Source organism: Acinonyx jubatus, chromosome A1 (genome assembly GCF_027475565.1).
Source record: "Acinonyx jubatus isolate Ajub_Pintada_27869175 chromosome A1, VMU_Ajub_asm_v1.0, whole genome shotgun sequence".
Lineage (NCBI taxonomy): Eukaryota > Metazoa > Chordata > Mammalia > Carnivora > Felidae > Acinonyx > Acinonyx jubatus.
Window position 1 is genome coordinate 191191614 of NC_069380.1, and position 20313 is coordinate 191211926.

General features: G+C 40.9%; 1 long non-coding RNA gene across 1 annotated transcript; it reads right to left on the reverse strand.

The window, feature by feature from the left end:
- Positions 1-394: 394 nt before the first annotated feature.
- LOC113603283 (uncharacterized) lies at positions 395-5958 on the reverse strand. Its single transcript, XR_003424864.2, has 3 exons — positions 5800-5958; positions 2553-2664; positions 395-737 (listed from the first exon to the last, which is right to left on the reverse strand). It is a non-coding gene; the product is annotated as an uncharacterized LOC113603283 (long non-coding RNA).
- Positions 5959-20313: the final 14355 nt, after the last annotated feature.

Genomic DNA, 20313 nt, shown 5'->3' on the forward strand with positions numbered 1-20313 from the left:
TGTACTTGTTGTGGCCTCTACCGGATTAAAAGTTCCATGAGGAGAGTAATTCTGCCTGTACTGTAAATTTTTGTGGCACCAGAGTCTTGCACACCAAAAGCACTCCATACATGTTTGTCAACAGCCTAGAGGGCCCAGGCCAAATCTGCCATCTCCACAATGACAGGAATACCCAGTGCCTGGAATACTGAGGTCTCCGCCATAGGAGGAAGGGCAAGGACCCCAGAATCCCGGAAAAGGGTCAAAACTGAGCCTTCTCTGCTAGAAAATGAAAAGGCTGAGTGGGAAAGTTTTAGGTCAAAGTCGTTTAAGAAACCAATGTAAAGCAGAATCAACCACACATCTGTCTTACTTCTGTGTCTTTAATTTCCCCACTTGAAAATATTGATCCCAGAGCCTGGGGCAAGATTGAGCTTGCCAGTGGGGCTAAGAGCAGAGATAAATGAACCAGGTAGCAGTTATGGTGCCATTCAGAGAGACCTTGCCTGGCTAGTGTCTGCCATGTTGAAGCACGGTGTAACTATCTGTATCTGCTGAAGAAAGGAATAAGCTGGGTTACACAGTGTCTTGCCACTGTTTCTTTATGTGGTCTTCTGCTTTATCTGGGATCGCAAAAATCAAATGTCCACAGAGACTAGTCAGGGCACGTGGTGTTGACTATGACAAATGGTCCTTGCTTGGTCTGAAAGGGGGCAGCAACCACTTCTCGCCAATAGATGTCATGAGGATATATGGGTCTAGGAAAAAACATCATCAACAACAACAACAACCTGATTTTTCACAATAAAATGTAATTTTTTAAAAATGTCAAATCTCCCTACTTTTTAAAAAATTAATTTATTTTTGAGAGAGAGACAGGTGAGCAGGGGGAGAGCAGAGAGAGAGGAAGAGAGAAGGAATCCCAAGCAGGCTCTACGCTGTCAGCACAGAGCCTGATGTGGGGCTCAAACTCATGGAACCGGGACATCATGACCTGAGCTGAAACCAAGAGTCTGATGCTTAACTGATTGAGCCACTCAGGTGCCTGTAAATCTCCCTACTTTAAAATGCTGGTAGATAATTTGATTAAGAAAAAAAAAGAAGAAGCAAAAAAAAAAAAATGTATACACAGAAACCATCATTGGCCGAAAAACTGACTTCTCTACATTGTATATACATATTCACAGCCATCACATTTCGATATTTGCCAAAATATAGGGTGAGGTGAGCAAGGCATTCCCTTTGGGTGTAAAATTTAAAGTGGTACCAAAAAACTCAGCAATCAAGATGAATGGTATTCTAAAATAATGTGTTCAAAAATGGCTCATGCTAAGCCATATTCTAAAGCCTGAGCACAAAGGATAAATCAGTAGTATTGATCCTGTCTTCATTTAAAACTAATTTTTTGTTTACCATGGAATATTGGCATTACTTTCAATTTTAAAAAAATATTGCATTAAAATGTTATTTATCTTCCTTGCTGAGGTTTTAAAATTTTTAGCCAAGTGCCTCACCCGTCTGCCCTTTTCCATTCATATCCTACCCCTAAAAAATAAGATGTTTGGGGCAGATCAGTGTTTCTTAAAGCTCTGTAAACCAAAATGACCTGGGAACTTTATCACATGACAAGTTCCTGTGTCTGGCTCCTAGAGAGTCTGGGTCCTTAGGCCTGAGTAGTTCTGGGGGAACTTATTTATCCAAAGGGACCCCTGATAATTGGTTCTGTTTGGAAATCACGGAGGTAGAGGATTTTTAGGCCCCTTCTAGTTCTAATACCACAAGATTTTACCTTATGTGCTTTTACTGCAAATACCCCTGGGATTAGGGTCAGTTAAATCAGTGACATTTTTATGTGCATTAATTTAGCAGCTTGTTTTTCTTTGGAGGGAAAGGACCCTGGAGCTTAGGACCTGGACCTGGGGCAGGGAGCCGATGGGAAGACGCGAGTGCTCAAAAAGATGCTGTCCCTTCGAAAAGGTTTCACTGAATCTAGGGGACCAGGAAAGCCCCCTTGGTTCAACTATGAACAACAGGAAATTGCTTTTAATCAATCTCAAAGTAACTGGAAGTGAATGCCAGAGCATCCTCTCTTTGAAGAGATGTCAGGAACACTTTCAATCTTTTATCCTCCCGAAAACAGCGGGGGGGGGGGGGGGACGCCACTGGAATGAGCCCTGTAATTTCTACTCAGTAATTATACCTGTCACCACTTCCGACAGAGCAGATATAAATAGCCAGTTATCTTACTTTTTTCTGCTTTTCTTTGTATTTGTCTTTCTCCAGCACAGACTCGGGTGGCTGATGCTAACTAATATCCATACACGACACAAAGCATTCACAGAAAGTGCGCTGCTAGACATTAGACCGGTGTTCCAAAAGCCACATGCCATGGGTTGGGAGAATCTCATTTGCCCATAGAACGCTGGTCTCGAAGATTTATGACAGGTGACAGGGAGAGACAGGCAGCAAAAGAAGGGGTTTTGCTTTCCAGTTCTATTTTCATTTCACTCCCACTAGGGATGCGCACGTGCACGCAAGCCTGCTGTGCTGTGTGTGTTAATACACCCACGTACCTGGTCTCCTCTGTGCCCAGTGACTCACGGGGAGGAAGTCAGGGCTTCTGGGAGGCTCATTAACCCTTCTGCGTCTCGGAAAAGCCGTAACAGGATGTCGCTGTCCTCAGGACTGCACACAACAGAAATATGCCAAGAAGTGTTCCTTATGATGATGGTTATTACTTTTGCTGGTAATAACACCGTTTCACAGTTGTATAGGGCTTTTATTTGTTCTCCAAAGGGATTTGACATCAATTATTTTGGAACCTTCCCACAAGAATAAATGTGTTACAAGGGAAAGGAGGTGGATGTTGAAGTCAGACATTCCAGCATTGAAATCTCTGCTTTTCTACTTGCTTCCTGTATGGACCTTGGGTGAAGTAATGTTTCTGACTCTTACTCTTCAAATCTATAAAATGGGCAGAGTAATAATGCTCCACCTTAGGGAATTTCTCTTGGCGAATTCTATCAGGTAGCATTGTACATATTTCTACTATTATCTGTCAAGTTATTTCTGACTCACCCAGAGGGCTTGTGAAAACTCACTCAGGGGCCCATCCCCATTAGTTTTTGACATGGTAAATCCGGGGTGAGGCCTGAGAATTTGCACTTTTCTAATTAGTTCCCAGATGCTGCTGAGGCTGTGAAGACCACGCTGTGAAAATCTGGGATTGGCAATCCCTCAATGCATGTTGGGTTTTCTTGTTTTGTGCCTTCAATACAAATTACCTGTTAAACACTCTCCCTGTTTCATGCAATGCACTTGATACAAAGAAGAATAGGACAGATATGTCTCTTCTTTTGTAAAACATACTCTACTGGAGAAGACAAACTTCTCCGCCCCCGGCCCCCAACCTCAACGTAAAAACAACCAAAAAACAACAAAGGCATATTCCAGGACTTTAGAGCAAGGCAGTAAGGGTTGAGTGACAGGAGAGGCAGGAGAAATGCAGACAGTCACCACAGCACTGATCCCGTTTGTAAACTGTGTGAGTTGTGCTCACATGACTATCCAGAGATGGATGTTTTATGGGGTCTTCAGCTTATAAATTTGGGGGATTCATTTTATGAAAATAGGTACAGAATTATGAGCAGGAGATTAGGGATGGAACTATGGAATGGGACCGTACAAGAGAGGGGACTTGAAACCTTAATTAGCTCCATTCGATTCTTGCACATCCTCCTCTATGCACATCCTAAAATGGATGTACAACTGGGATCCCTAGTATCAGGGAGTCTCTGCATAACCCCAAGTTTGATCTGAAGTACCCGACCTATAGCTAAGAGCACCTGAAAAGAATCAGAGAAATGATGCGGGAAACCAAGGGAAAGGGGACCTTGGTTGTCACAAGGGGGCAGGTGCTACTGGCATCTAATGGGTGGAGATCAGAGATGCTGTCAAACACCTTACGACACATAGGACAACCCCCACCCCCCCATCCTCCCGCTACAAAGACTTATCCCACCCTAAATGTCAGTAGTGCTGAAGTTGAGAAACCTGTCATAGGGCAGGGATGCTCTCCAGGTAGGAGACCCAAGTAGGAGATGACTGAGGCTCTACTAATTTTGAGAAGCACATCCCTCCTTTCCCCTTCTACATGGCCTTTGGCTCCTCTCAGCCCTCTCTGGAACTTTACTGCAGGCTCTTCTGTGGCTGGACCCTCATTGTGCTCAGGTCTCTGCCTAGAGGGTCCCCTTCTTGGATGCTTTCCCTCACCACCCACCAATCTAAACTTGCCTCTCCTGTTTCTGTACCTCCTAATCACTTTCCCTGCTTTCTTTTCCTTCTAAGCCTTTACAACCTGGCATAGCATATTATTTGATTATTTAGTGTTCATGTCCCTCTTTTAAATGTTAGTCTCATCAAGGTAAGGACTTTGTCTCATTCATTTCTCCAATCTGGGAACCTTGTAGGATTGTTGGCACACACTGGGTGTTTAGTAAATTATCTACTGAATGGATGGAGAAAAAAAGTTTTATTGATGTGCCAGGGCTGTTGAGTAAGTGCTCAGGGATACAGTGTATTGTTATTAACATTGTAATCAGGATTACTGTGTCCTACTTAGACTGCAATGTGATACTGACCAGCGGATTTTCATTATCTGAGCCTTGGGAAAGGCGCTGATACTCCCTCCCTGAGCCCTGTGGCTTGGCACCAGCCTTGCATTTTTCAGTGCCTGCTTTGAGAATGAAGCTGACAGGCTCTGAAGGGACTGCCATCTATCACTCAGTCCTTCCATCATCCGCTCTGCAAATGACAACCTCTGACAGGAAAGTAGGGGGAGCTGATTCAGAATTAATGCCCTGCATCTGGAGAGAGGCATGTTAAGACAGCAAATATTCTGAGAGCAAATCCAGACTGTCAGATCAAGGACAGAGAAGCAAGCCCAGATGCCCTGGCTGAGCTTGACTTTGCACCTGGATAAGGCACTCAAGTAAATGCAACTTGGATTTTTTTGTCTATTTGTTTTTTTTTTAATTGGTAGAAGGGACAGATAACCCTGGGAATGGAAAATTGCCCAGATGGCCTATTTAGACATGATGCTGAGCAATGTGTGAAATGAACAAAGAAAGGAATCAATGTCATTTATTCAGCATTTACCGAGGGCTTGTCATTTACCAGGTCCTGTAAAGGAAGTCTTGTTGTCATTTCCAGCAATGAGGAAAATGCAGCCCAGAGAAACGTGATAACTTGCCCAAGGGAAATCAACCGGTAAGGGGCTATTCCTCAGACACTGAAGTTCATTCCTCCTTCAAAACCTTTGCACGTGCTGTTCCTTCTGTTTGATCCCCTCTTCCTTCAAGTCTTTGTGTGACTGGCTGCTTCTGTTGTGAAAGAGTCAGCTCAGCGGTCACCTCCTCTTGGAGACCCTGCTTTATCACATTATTCAAGGTCACCTTGCCCTTTATTCTGTCACGTGACTTTGCTTTAGTCTTTCTGTCACTATTTGAAATGACCTAATATAATCTTATCTAAGTATCATCCATCCATCCATCCATCCATCCATCCATCCATCCTTTGTCTTCCCCAAATAGAGTGTAGCCTCGCCTAAAGCAGGGCCTTCTCAGTTTTGTTCACAGTTTCCAGCACTCAGACCAGGACCAGCACATAGGAGTTGTGTAAATATTTACTGAATGAAGAAATTGGTGGTGAAGGGCCCCCAATCAGCTATGTCTGACACTGAACCCTACATTCCTTAGCACTAATTGTCCAGTCTCCTGAAGAGCTTGGTTAATGCCCTGATCCAGTATGAACTGAACTGACCTTACAGTAGGCACTTTATCCTGGCTTCGGTTTGCCCTTCTTCACTCTTCCAGATTCAGAGGGTAGTTCCAAGATGCCAGCAAGTTAATGCTTCAGAATTTTATTTTCGCTAAATATCAAACACTGTACGTTGTAAGACATTAAAGTATTACCTGCAAAATAGTGTGTAGGGCTTAGATAGTTATGAGTTGAAATTCTGATTTCACTGTTTACCAATGTGATTTTTGGAAACTTTACCAATGTGATTTTTGGAAACTTTCTGAACTGCTTTGATATTAGGTGTCTCATCCGTGAGAGATAAGGATGCTTTAAAAGGTGGTTGTGGAGATTATTTGATGTGCCATATAAGAGATACAGAGAAATTCCTTGGACCTGCGAAACATTTAACAAATGCAAATTGCTTTCTTGCTTTAATAGAATCAAGCAATAATGGCTTGGTCAGTGTCAGAGCCCTGAGGACTCACTGAAGTGTATGTATATCCAAAGGCTAATCCTTCTGCCTGGAGCAAACCGTGGTAGAAAAGATTAGGGGGAGGGAGATGGTTAAAAGAGTGTATTAGCAATACTATTAAGCATCTACTGTGTGCCCAACCTTATAATGAATGAGACACAATCTCCAAATCTAATAAGGAGACAGGTGTGTACACAGTGTCTTCTTTTATTCTTTCATCTTTGTTACTATTTTTGTTTATTTTTTCCTCCCTTCCTCCTTCCTTCCTTCCCTCCCTCCCTCTCCACACTTCACCCCATCCTTTCTCCCCTCCCTCCCTTTCCCCCTTCCTTCCTTCCTTCCTTCCTTCCTTCCTTCCTTCCTTCCGCTGACCTGGAATATTTTCCCAGGAGATTTTTCCTATCACCCAACACGATCATTTAAAAATACCTCCACAGCACATTTTAATAACACCGAACTTTGAAACTTAGGGCACCATGGTGAACTCTCAGAGAGAAACCAGTGAGATGTAATAAAGTAATCAAATGAATCGATCTGCTTTTGAAGTTGTTAGCAAGGAGCCAGCTCAGTGCTGTGAGGTGTTGGAGGGTGTCTGCCAAAAATGATTTTGGTTTCAAAGCAATTGTGATTTGGAGGCATTTATTTTTTGACAACAGTTCAATAGCAGGGCTACTGGTATATGGAGAACATTCCAGGCACATGAAAATAAACCTTCATCAGGAATATTATAGGAAGATGCCCTTCTGTCTGTTCACTGTATCAGGACAACCTGCAGCTAGCTTATCCTTCAACTAGCTTAGAATGGTGTAAAGGCAGGAAAATACTGAATTAAAACAACAACAACAACAACAACAACAACAACCACAACCAGATCTCTATTTTATCCCCGCTTGAACCATTATTTGATTCAACAAGAGATTTTTCTCTCCATGTGTCTTGCTTCTCTCAAGGGGATTAAGATGACCATCCTATATACATATAACTCACTGAGTGAAGAGGGAGACTTTATGATGAGGTCTGATAGCTCAGTTTGGGAAATTTGATTTTAAAGGAGCCACTAAAAGGAGAAAGGGAATAGTTATATGGACCAAACAAAGTTATCTCACCCAGCTAAAGACAGCCAGAAGGATAAAAAGGAGATTGAGGAGGAAATAATTATAAAAACTGCAGACAGCACCTGTACCGTTGGTGCAGGGAGACTGGGTCAGAGGACCCAGAGGGGGTCCTGCAGGACCAGCAAAGAGGGTCCTTGGCTTCATGCAGGATGGAAATCAGATGTGAGCCAGCAGGAGTCAAAAGCAGAGTCTCTTGAAGAAATATAGAAAGAGATACAGACGGAGCATCTGGGAGACTTGGAAAAGAGAAGGAGCACGAGTCTCATCTCTGTTTGGGGTCTGGGGGTTTTATTACTTACTTATTGTTTGCTTGTTTGTTTGTTTATTATGGACTGGAGCATGTGTCCTCCCAGGCATCCAGGAAGAACTGGTCAGAACAAGTACAGGATCCAGGTGTCTGTCATAAGTCACTCATTCCCTGAAGCCAGGGGTCTTGGAGCCAAGATGGCTAGCACCAGTGGTGGTCTGGAATATGCACATGGTAGCTTCCTCTGGTGATTCTCACCTCATCCTTCCTTAGATGTTATCTATTTTAGAGAAGCCATTAACCCCTGTCCTTTACAAGGAGGACATGTGCTATTTGCATGACAAGGCATGTATAAAGTAGGGTGGGGGTGCAGATCCTAGCAAGAATAGAAGGAGGAAAAGGAGCAGAAAGCAGATTTTTATGGAGTCCTTCAGTTTCCCTGCCTCATCTTAATCATAAAGATTACCTAATTATGCTCAGGTATCATGGGAGCAAAAGAGATACACATGTCTACGTCACAGATGCCTCTTGATATCAGGAAAGGTATGGCCAAAGGGAAATTTATTTTCATGAGATGGGTTTGAGATCATTTTGCCCACCCCTGTGATTCCAAGTTACTGAATCAGTAGGATCCCATAGTTCTGAAAGCACAGTTCTTTAGCATCATGATATCTCATGGCCCCTTGGCTCTTATACACTGAATGAAAGAAATAAATGCTATTGATGTTGTGTCTTGAGGATTTTTATGGAGTAACGGAAGTATAACCATACAAAATAGATAAATCGTGCTGAATCTAAAGCACAGGTACTGCTTATGAAGATGATTGACTAGAGAAATACAAAATACAATGTATCAGTGAGGGACTCACTCATGCATTCTAGGTGAGATTTACTGTCAGCCAAATTACTTTCCAGGATTTAAGGTAGAATGAAAAATGTGCCATCAATGGGTCCAAGTTGAGTCAAGGAGGCCAGAGTTGGGAATCGAGGGTAAAATCATAGGGATCTTCCATAAGATGACCCTTGAAGGATGTGTAGGCTTTCTACAAGCAGAAAAAAGGAGTAGTGATGTGTTGAAGCTGGCTCATGGCAGCAGAATATGAACATCCCTTCCCAACTCTGCATTCAGTGACACACAGTTGGTAACTGGAAATTGGCCATAGTGAGAGTATTTACACAACGGAAATTAGCAAACACACAAATCAGTACCAACACACCATTAAAAAGTAAATTATGGTGCTTTATGGTTATAGATGCCCCAAAGTATGAATGTACATTAGGCGAAGTCTGGTGACATAGGATATCTGGGGGAGAGTAGTGCTGGATGAGGCTAGCAAGGAAGGATTGAGCCAGATTATGGGAGTCCTTGAATGTCAATTCAAGGAGGCTTGATTCTATGTTACAAGTATTCCATCCATCAAACAACGCTTTGTGATAGAATCCCATTTGTACCATGGGAAGATAATTCTAGAGATGGAGTCACAATTAGACTGAAAAAGTGGCAGTCCAGTAGCAAGTAGCACAATAATAGTAGTAAGTAAGCAAGCAGCAAGTAGCACAACAGAAATCTGATATAGGCCTGGGCAGGGTAGTAACAGTGATGTGGAAAGAATTGATAGAAATGGCATAGAGGAGAAACAATTTAGCAAATCTGACAGCAGACTAAATGGGAGTTGCTGGGGTAAGGTAGCAGGGTGTGCAATATCACTTTGGGGACTGAGAGTTGATGGAGTTATTTATAGAGAGGAAAGACAGGAAACAGTGTAAGCGAGTAGAAAGTAGTTCCCTCAGTTGTGGACATGCTGGGTATAAAGATATTTTCGCCCTTAAGAAACTCCAGTCTAGATATCCAGATAGAGGTCAGAGATATAGATAAATAGACAATAATAAAGTCAAGAGAGTAGCATATAGAAACATAAGTGGATTGCACAGAGCAAGGTGACATGAGGGAGCTAATACAATATTCTAGTAATACTTTTCATTTACCCTTTCATTCACTTACTAATCCATGTGTTTAACAAGCATCCATTATGTGTTTGGCAACCATACATCCTACCTTGTCTGGGACACACCCAGCTAATCTTTTTTGACCCAGTATAATTATAAACAGCATTCATTTCTACTCTCAGAAGTGTCCCAGTTTGGATGATAAATCGTTTCCTTAACTATGTGCCACAAACAGTGCTGGCAGTAAAGAATTTAATGATTAGCTCACATAGACCCTTCTGTTAAGGAGCCCAACTAGATATTGTTCTTTGTGTTGTGGTTTGTGGAAGTAAAGTAAAAGTTATGTCTTCTTCTCTTATGTAATTTACCACCTAGAGGGGGGGATGTCACTATCCACCTACACAGTAATTCAAGTACTAGAAGGAAGGGTACAAGTGAGTGCCAACACCACAGCATCAGTCAATAAGCACTAAAGAACTAGAGAAAGAGATCCATCAGTGGACTGGATGTCTTCATTTTGCCCTCCAGATCTGTTTTCTGACTTTTCCACCTTCCTGTGTGCCCAGGGAGCCTGAGATTCATGGACTGCATCCATGAACATTTTTGTTTTATGATTTTCAGTGGATTTGGCAAATGAAAGCAACCAATAGTAGATTCTAGCAGAGTGAGATTAGGATACTTATTCGAATCTCAGGGCCTCCTTCATGCCAAGTCACTGTAGATTGGCTGCATTCCTCCACTAAATCACTGCTTCATGTTGGCGTATTCTCTGGGTTCCAGTGACCACTCCTTCTCCTTATCCCTGAATGGGTAGAAAGCTCAGAGTTGTACTCAGCATTGAGCCTCAGTGGCCCTCACTTGCTTTTCCACACCTGGAGAGGAACCCAAACAAGGTATCAATGTGGTCATGTATTTTTGGATACCTTGTTAAAATAAGATCTTGTAGTCAGAATTTTGAAAGTTATCCTAAGATTGCATGTCCTAATCTTTGGGGCCTGTGAATACGAGATATGGCTCCCATTATTGCCATATTATATGGCACTGTTGATGTTAAGCTAAGGAACTTTTCTGGGTGGTTGTGATCTAAACACATGAGCCCTTCAAATTGTTGAGTTTTCTCCAATGGATGGCAGAAAAGGAAGCCTGGAAAATTTAATTCAGGAGCAGGATTCAATGCACCACTCTGGCTCGAAGATTGAGGAGATCCCATGAGAAGGACTGCAGGCAACTTTAAGGAAGTGATGAAGGCCTCCAGCTGACAGTCATCAAGGAAACAAGGACCTGGGTCCTGTTGCTGCAAGGTACTAAATCCTGTTCACAACCTTCGTGAACTTGGAAACAGATTTATCCCCAGAGCCTCCAGGTTAGGACTCCCCCCAACACCTTGATTTCAGCCTTGTGATACTCTGAACAGAGAATCCAGAGAACTTTTGAGTTACAGACCTGTGAGCTAATAAATGAGTATTTTTTTAAGTTTATTTATTTATTTTGAAAGAGAGAGACAGAGAGAGGGAGAGATGGAGGGCCACAGAGAATTTCAAGCTGTCAGCCACAGAGCCCGATGCAGGGCTCAATCCCACAAACCATGACATCATGATCTGAGCCAAAATCAAGAGTCAGATGCTTAACCAATTGAGACACCCAGGCGGCCCTAAATGGGCATTGTTTTAAGCTGCTAAATTTGTGGTCATTTATTTTGCAGCAATAGAAAACAGATATGGTTAATTCAACAGATACAGTTAGTTCAAAACAGAATAATCCTGCCTCCTCTTCCTACTCTACCTTCCTTGTGTTGTAATTCTCTTTGCATCAGGTGATGTGGAGTGACCCTGGGAACAGGCAGGGTCTGACTATGGGGACCTGAGGTATACATTTAGTTTGAGTTTAGTGGGGTATCATTTTTATGTCACTTCTGTGAATAGTTATGCGCAGTTAACATGGTAAAGAAATGGCTTCCAGAAATTCTCCTATAATCCACTGTTCATCTGGTATCACCATAAGGAAACACATGGCCAGAAGTTTAATTGTGATGTACCCTGCAAAGCCTGATGCAGAAGTGACTAGGTCCTGGAGGGGAAGTTGAAATATAGAGAGTCAATGCTGGTGGGTGAAAAACTCTTCCACTTCATAGAGGGCACCTGTAAAAGAAACTTGATAGACATTTTCCCCTAATAATTTCAGAATAATTCCAAACATTCGCATGACATTACCTAAAACAATTTTTGAAACGGAAGTAAATAAGAAAAAGGGACTTACAGGCTTTCTCAGTTTGGATTTAAATCATGAAAATTTACATGTCATTACCAATAACAACTTATGAACCAAACCGTTGTCATTGGACAAAGAAGTCAAAGAATATGCAGCCAAAAATGTAGGGGAAAATTATAGCATTTCATCAGGCAATTAATTCATATAACTCTGCTACTTTCCAGGTGTTTGTAGAGGTTGTCAGTTTTGTTTAAACTTGTAAGTTATTGTATTTTTTTTCATTTGAAAACATTCCTTTACATCATTGATTTCTACTTGCAACTTTGTATTCATCTCATCAAAGTTCATAAAGTGAATGAGTAAATAAATTTCAGGTCCCACAAACCCTGGATCTCTCTGTAAGTTTCCCTGTTGTTATTAGTCTTGGCTACTACATGTGCTATGTCCTGTTGGTTTTCTTTCTTTTTAAAAAAATTTTTTTATGTTTATTTATTTTTGAGATAGAGACAGAGCATGAGTGGGGGAGGGGCAGAGAGAGAGAGGGAGACACAGAATCCAAAGCAGGCTCCAGGCTCTGAGCTGTCAGCACAGAGCCCCACGCGGGGCTCGAACTCACAGACCGAGAGATCATGACCTGAGCCAAAGTCAGAAGCTCAACAGACTGAGCCACCCAGGCACCCCAAGTCCTGTTGGTTTTCTTAAACCTTACTGTCAATGTGGTAGAAAGTACTTTATTAAATTCCCTTCAGCCTGCCCATTGGAGTGTACCATCTTTCTTCTACATGGTACCCCCACCTGATACCCTCAGTGACGTCTTGAGTCACCTTACAAAATGGTTAGGCTCTCACAATGAAGAGGAGAAAGGGGGCTTCTCTGGGTAATAGAGTTGTAACAGCTAAGGAAAAGCCACCTTTCACCTGAGGGTGAAATTTAATACCCCTTAATTTTTAATAACTTAAAAAAATTGGGGCGCCTGGGTGGCGCAGTCGGTTAAGCGTCCGACTTCAGCCAGGTCACGATCTCGCTGTCCGTGAGTTCGAGCCCCGCGTCGGGCTCTGGGCTGATGGCTCAGAGCCTGGAGCCTGTTTCCGATTCTGTGTCTCCCTCTCTCTCTGCCCCTCCCCCGTTCATGCTCTGTCTCTCTCTGTCCCAAAAATAAATAAACGTTGAAAAAAAATAACTTAAAAAAATTAATTTATGCTCAGTGGAGAAAGCTTGAACATTTTAACAACAGTAGAATAATAATACAATAATTAGAATTACCTATCGATATTTAACTACATGATCTTTAAATATTTTTTCTGTATATAACTACATTTTAGATTTTGTTGTTCTCCATCTACTCTTTTCTAGCTTCCTTTTGTATTAGCAATATAGAATGGCTTTCCTGTGATTATTCTTTTCTACCTCAGTTTTAACAAATTTTATTGTTTTGCTTACTGCAGAAATTAAACATCATGACCATTCTACACAGTGCAGAAACAGGTAAGAATAAAGAAAAGGGAATCCAAACCATCCAGAACTGTCATCAGCATTATTATTAATGGTAGTCACTATTAACATTTTAATGCAACATATTTTTTGATGACTGTATTATATTTCATGAAATGGATGCACTGTAACTTAGTGAAAAAATCCAATATGTTAGATTATTAGGTTCTAGGTTCATTTCAGTTTTTTACAGTTACCGGAGATAAACATCTTTGTTCATTTACTTTTGTATATAGATCTCTGATTACCTTCATGGGATAAATTCCATTTTTAATGCTTAGCCTGTTTTAATGGTGCAGAAGTCAAAAATAATAAATGGCTCGTCATTAGCCAGGTGCCTAGGGCTTTGCAACCTTCCTCAAAGAATAGACTCCCTAGGGCAGCTCCATTATCTGTTGACTTGCTGGGAGAGCATTAGAACCAAAAGCCAATGATATCCAAGGAGCATAATATAGTATGTCTTAAAGTCTAATTACATCTAATCCATTACGAAACACGTAGCTGGACTTTCCAAAATGTTTTCCTCAGTATATTTTAAATGTGTATTTAGAGAAAATCTTATTTTACTATAAAATCTCTTCTTGTGTTGCTTGAAATTCTTGTGCCCCTTCAACACCTAATTTAATGGTTCATAATATTCTGAGGCCACTGAAGAAAACTTAAGGACCCTGGCTCAAAAAAAAAAAAAAAAAGCAAAAAAAAACCAAAAAACAAACCCACAAACACATTTGTTGTCTTCAAGCCAGAAGTCTCCAAGGAGTTGTATTTCCCTTTAGCAGTTGAATAAAATAGAGTAAACCCTAATTTTGAGTGCAGGAAGTCCAGATCTCTCCCAATGCATTTCTGGGTCTCTTTTGGGTGTTTGCACACTTGCATTGGTTGCTGCTTATCGATTACTGCCCTGAACTTCTCCATCGATCCCCTCTTGCAGCTTGAAAACATTTCTTTGTACCATGCTACACTGTGATCTACTTTGACCCAGTACAGGTCCCCCTCTTAGTTAGGAAAAGCTAATATCAGATTGTAGCACTGACAAAACTTTATGAGAAACTGGGGATTAGAGGGAATTATAATACAGATATGGAGGAGTAGTAAAACTGAATATTGGGAATAACTGCTGTAAAATGTAATTACTGTGACCCCCACAGAAGGTCTCTCAGTGTTCATCTCTTTCCTATAAGCCTGGTATGCAGTCATGTTGCAGGGGCCAGTTAACCCTATAGATTATAGACCCCAACCCAGTATTCTCTACTCTGATTCTAGACGTGGATGTCCTTCCCTGTAATGGGAATTGAAGAATGTGGCACTCAGCAAAAATATAAGAAACATTGCAAGGAGGCAACTGTAACCCCCGTGAATGATAAATTTTTTATATTCAGAAAAAAAATGCTTGGCCTGAAGCATTTGGAATATGTCACTGTTTCAGGATTTTCTGAGAAAAATGGGTAGTTACTTGCCTGAAATATCTAAAACTAAAAGACTTATCGAACTATTCTCTCAAAACAAAGGGCATACCTGCATGAAGAACAATTTCTAGCTTCATTCCAGAATAGAGAACAGATTTTTTACATCCTTCCCCATTCAATCATATTTATAACTTCAATGATAATTTTAATAACTAATCTCCAACAGCTAAAATAAATTGCTGGCAGATTTAAATACTATTTTGTTTCCCGCATGCAACCACACCACTGGGCCGAATATTTTAGAATGTTTAAGTCCACCCCTTGCACCCAAACCCTTTCATAGATTCAATTCATAACCCTTGCTCCATCTCAAGACCTTTTAATTATTTTCTCTGCCTTGTACTGACATCCACTTCGGAAAATGCCCCTCTCACAAATGATTGATTACTAGCTATTTAGTCTATCAGTCTATTATTTAGGTATTAGTCTATTTCACAAACATTGGTCTAGATTTTTGATTGCCAACTCTTTGAAGGCAGAGACGTTGTTTTTAATTTTATTTTTAGCGATGCCAAACACATCATCCAATAAATAATGTACTGTGTTTTCTTACTTCAAAGTTGCTATTGATTAGGAGATTGTACCATTGATTTAGTAAAAGCTCTTCAGAAAACAAACAAAAGTCCTACTGAATTAAATGTACATATTGATTACTAAGCTCATCTCAATTTTAGAAGCATTAATATGGGGGTGAAGAAAATAACGAAGCTCATTTTAGATAGAAGATGTATGGCATCGTGAAATATGAACTCTCACAGCTCCGGGATCTTAAAGGTCAACTATTCCATCTTCTTCTCAAATGTTGGAATCTTTCCAGAGTAGGTGAGCTTAATTTAGGATTAATGGATAGAATTCAGGGAAGCATGGACTCTGAAATTTTAGGCAGAATTGTTTTTGTATGCGTGTACAGATTTTTCTTAAGAAAACGTCAACTTATTCTATTAGCCTCGGAAAGTCATTACCGGCTTTAACACTCCTAAGACGATTCATCTAGATCCCTTTGTGGTTGTTCATCCAGTCTGAGCTTGAATATCTCTAAAAGGAATTCACTCAACAGTCAACGCTTCTACTAAAAAGCTCAACTTGACCAAAAATTTTCTTCCCTATCCTTGGTTCTGGTCCAGAACGTCTATATTTGTTGAATGTTTTATATATATATTCTATATATATATATATATATATATATATATATTCCATATATATATTCTCTCTATATATAGAATATATATAATGTTTTATTATAAATAATGATGAGAGACATTGATTAGTAGCTTGATTGATATATGTTGGTTTATTGATATATGAAGGACTGATGTGAAGACCATGAAATCAGATTTATTTATTTTTTCTTTTCTGATAAATTTATGTTTTCATTGTTCTTTTTTTGTTCTAATTTAGAATGTGAATAATTTAAGAAGTAAGTTAATTTGGTGAAGGGATAGTGCTCAATAAACGTTAACTGAATGCATTGATTAGATAAATAATGAATGAGTGGGTGAAAGGGAGTGTAACTAAATATGTGGAATATAAATTAATGAATAAATGAATGTGCAGATTAATATAATGAGTAACTTAACACTTGTGGGTCTAAAATTCTAGGTTTCACATATGTAAATTATTGAGATTCTTGTTGGACTGTGTCAGTGTTATTTATAACACAAATAATTTCAGTATAAGAAGTTCACTTCTCAAGGTAGATTCTTTCAGTCCTCCATTCTCCCATCTACCCTTTCATCTCCCCCAGCAAAGGTTTTCCAACTCTTGTGCATATCTTAGGTGAAGAAAAAATGGTATGGTGAAATATGATAGACACCGGGGAACAGCAGTGGATAAGAAAAGCCTATGATGCTACATAGCTGCCATCAAAGCTACTGGGATCACAGAATTTTCCATTTAAAAGATACACTAGTGACTACAGTTGTTCAATTTCCTCACCTTATTGTTAGGAAAACAGGCCCAGAAAAAGACAGAACCAGTAGAAGCTCTAGATTCAGTATATTCATGATCCCTAAACTGTAAAACCAGGAAAACAGTTGAGGCGCACATGATTAAGAGAGGTTTTAGTTTAGGTAAAATGTGCAGCTGTTCTCTTACGAACATAATATCCTTGGAAACCTGGCATAAATTGACAGAAACCCTGAAAAAATAAACCATGAACATTCACTTACATACATGCCCACACACATATTTCTCATGTAACTATTTTTGCCCTGTTGTCAGGAGCTAAGGGGGTAGCATGTGATGGAGAAGCATCAGGAAGAATCAGAAGATTGAGGAGCTGGGCTTTGTTCTGCCACTAATGTGCTCTTTGGTCTTGAGTGGGTGGCAATCCTCTCTGTGTCTCTGTCTCTCTGTAAACTGAGAGGGCTAGATGCAGTGTCCCCTTCCTCTAGATTTTCAGATGGAAGACATCTTCTGACACAACGATCTATAAGCACTCCAGCTTTCTGGGAAGGGTTTTATTTGTTTCGCTGGTTGTTTGTTATTATTATTATTATTATTATTATTATTATTATTATTGGAAGCACTGCCTAAGACTGGGGGATGGCAGGTATGAATTCTGCAAGGTAGTCTTGTCCTTTAACAAACCATAGAACACTTATCCCAGCTATATTGTGACCACCTTTAGACTTTACTGGAAAGCCAAGTCTAATAAAATAGTGCATTAAACTTCACATTTCTTCCAAACACTTGATATAGATTCTTTCTTTCTTTCTTTCTTTCTTTCTTTCTTTCTTTCTTTCTTCCTTCCTTCCTTCCTTCCTTCCTTCCTTCCTTCCTTCCTTCCTTCCTCCCTCCCTCCCTCCCTCCCTCTCTCTCTCTTTCTCTTTCTTTCTTTCTTTCTTTCTCTCTCTCTCTCTCTCTCTCTTTCTTTCTTTCTTTCTTTCTTTCTTTCTTTTCCCTGGCATATAACAAGTCGCCTACTTTCCTGTACTTTTTGGGGGAAACTGGTGGAAAAAACTCAGGAGTCTGTGATGGAATTTTTTTTTTTTAAATCATGGAGAGTCTGTAAGGCATTGATTTGCACCAAATGTAACTGCTTTTTGCTGTAGCTGTTAATTGATGATATTACATTATAAGGTGAGTACAGACAGCACAGCAATTCAAAGCAGAAAAGTAATAGACAGTGACGCATAATTTTAAAACTTTTTAGAGGTTGGGATTGTAGTGAAAGAGAGGTGGGGTATACAGCAAGAAATGCCCCCAAGAACCCTAGGTCCTGTTCAACCTTTCCAAAACCTCAAGGAACAGACCCGGAAGAGAAAACAGTGGACAGAAGAGAAGGAATGAACCCGTGACATCTATTGAGCGTCTTAAATTTGTCAAATAGTGTAAATTCTTCATGAGCGTCAGTAGGTGAGTTCAGATTAATCAATTAAATAATGCATTTGTTTAGTAAATATGCATTCAAAATCTACTACTTGCCAGATACTGTGCTCAGTACTAGGTATTCAGTAGTGAACAAAACAGTCCTGATTCTCCTGGAATTTAGCAATGGAGCCCTTTGGCTTTCCTTTTTATTATTTTAACTATCCCCTGAGATAGGCAAGCTAGAGTGCTTGCCCAATAGGACCTGAGGCAAAGGTTTTGATGCAAATGACTGTATTTGGAAATCCATCCCAGGTAACACAGTGAGGAGGTGGGAAAGGGACATAAGGAAGGGAGGAGGCTAGAAGGGGGTTTGTAAATAAGTGGGTGACCTGTGTGGGTAAGTGGGGCTCAGTCTTGCTGGGGATTCTCTAAGAGACTGTGTAGAACACATCTCAGAATTGGCCTATGCAGGGCACAAGGAAGCTGAGGCATTCACCCACGAACTCCTGTCCCTCATTGGTTGAGGTCCTCCAGTCATGAACTCTCTGGCACATTCAGTATGCCCTGCACTCGGGCCTAGCTTGCTGCTTCCCAGAGAACCCCACCAGGCAGAGATGCAGAGAGCCATGGGAGTCTTCAGGACCTGTCTGGGAGAGCTGGGGGCACATGGGCTGGGCATGGCACTGGCAGTGTCTATCACGTGATTATCCTCATTTTATAGAAAAAGAAACTTAGGTTTGAGTAGTCACCCACCTAGTAGGTATTAGAATTCGTACAAAACCCAGTAGTCTTTTACTGCACCCTAGTCCTCAAACAGGGTGTGAAGCTATCCCCTAGTAAGCTCTGGATGACAATGAGACATCCTACCTCTGGAAAGATGGGGTAGGTTCCTGGGTCAGAGGCAGGCTGACATCAGATGGAACCACACAGGCTTGGAGGCCAAGTCCTTTCTTCTCAGTGGATTCTGAATGAGCAGCCCCAATACAATATTGTGATTCATAGGAAATACATATTTGGTCATTTCGACGACCAAAATGTATTTCCAATATGTATTTGGTCTTTTTCCACAGTTACTGGCTCACAGCCTGGGATTTCCTGTGATGACAGCAATAAAGTTGTCTTTGTTATGTTAATGAGGTGACTTTTGAAAAGCCCTTAGGTAACTTATGGATGGGGCTGGTTGCCATGGGAACCAATCAGGTGTTTAGAGAATTGGAACTCTCAGTCCATCACCCCCTACACACAACTCTGGAGGGGGAGGCGGTGGTGCTGATCGAGTTCAATTGCAAATGGCCAATGATTTAATCAATGAAGTCTTCATAAAAACCCAAAAGGACAGGGTTCAAAGGGTTAGCAAACACTTCCAGACCCAGAGGATGATGCATTCCAACTACATGGGAAGGAGGTTCTGTGCTAGGAAGCCTCCTGAACCAAAACAAACCCTATGTATTTCTTGGTCTGGCTCTTCATTCACATCCTTTATAATATCCTTTAATGAACTGGTAAATGTAAGTGTTTCTCTGAATATTGTGAGCCACTGTAGCAAATTAATCAGACTCAAACAGGGGGTTGTGGGAACCTTTGATCAGAAGCACAGGTGATAACCTGGCCTTGTGACTGGTGTCAGAAGGGGTACTGGGCTGTGGTGGGAGGCAGTCTTCTGGGACTGAGCCCTTAACCTGTGATCTGTTGCTAATTCCAGGTAAACAGTGTCAGAATTGAATTAAACTGCAGGATACCCAGTGATGTAGGACCCTTGCTTGTTGTCTTGGGGAAATCTCCCCACACATTTGGTGATCAGAAGTGTCAGAAGTGAAGTGTTTAGTGGGAGTAATAAAGGAAACACACAGGAGATAGATTGACCTGAAATTTTTCTCTAAAACAGGTGGAACACTGAGTTTTTCTAATAAACCGAGGCCCTGGGCCCTTGTTGGCATTGAAGGAGGTTGGGAGAAGAAAAGGAGTGACTTCCTTTTTAACTCTGAAGGCTTATAAAGCCTAACCGGAAGCACATGATGTTGAAAGTAGCTCAGTGTCACGGAAATTCATTGAGTCAAGTTGGCCAGGTCTAGCTGTGACTGACCTGTAGGAACCGTTCCACCTCCAGAGGAAGGACTCCATTTCCTCATTCATAAAAGAGAAATATCATCTACGTCATAGGATTGCTGTTTAGATTATCATGGTGATTCAATGAGATGCTGTGGGTGTCAGCCTGGCTCCCCAGGCAATAGAGCCTGAGGCACAGTTTGTGTGCTGACATTTATTGGGTGTGGGTTT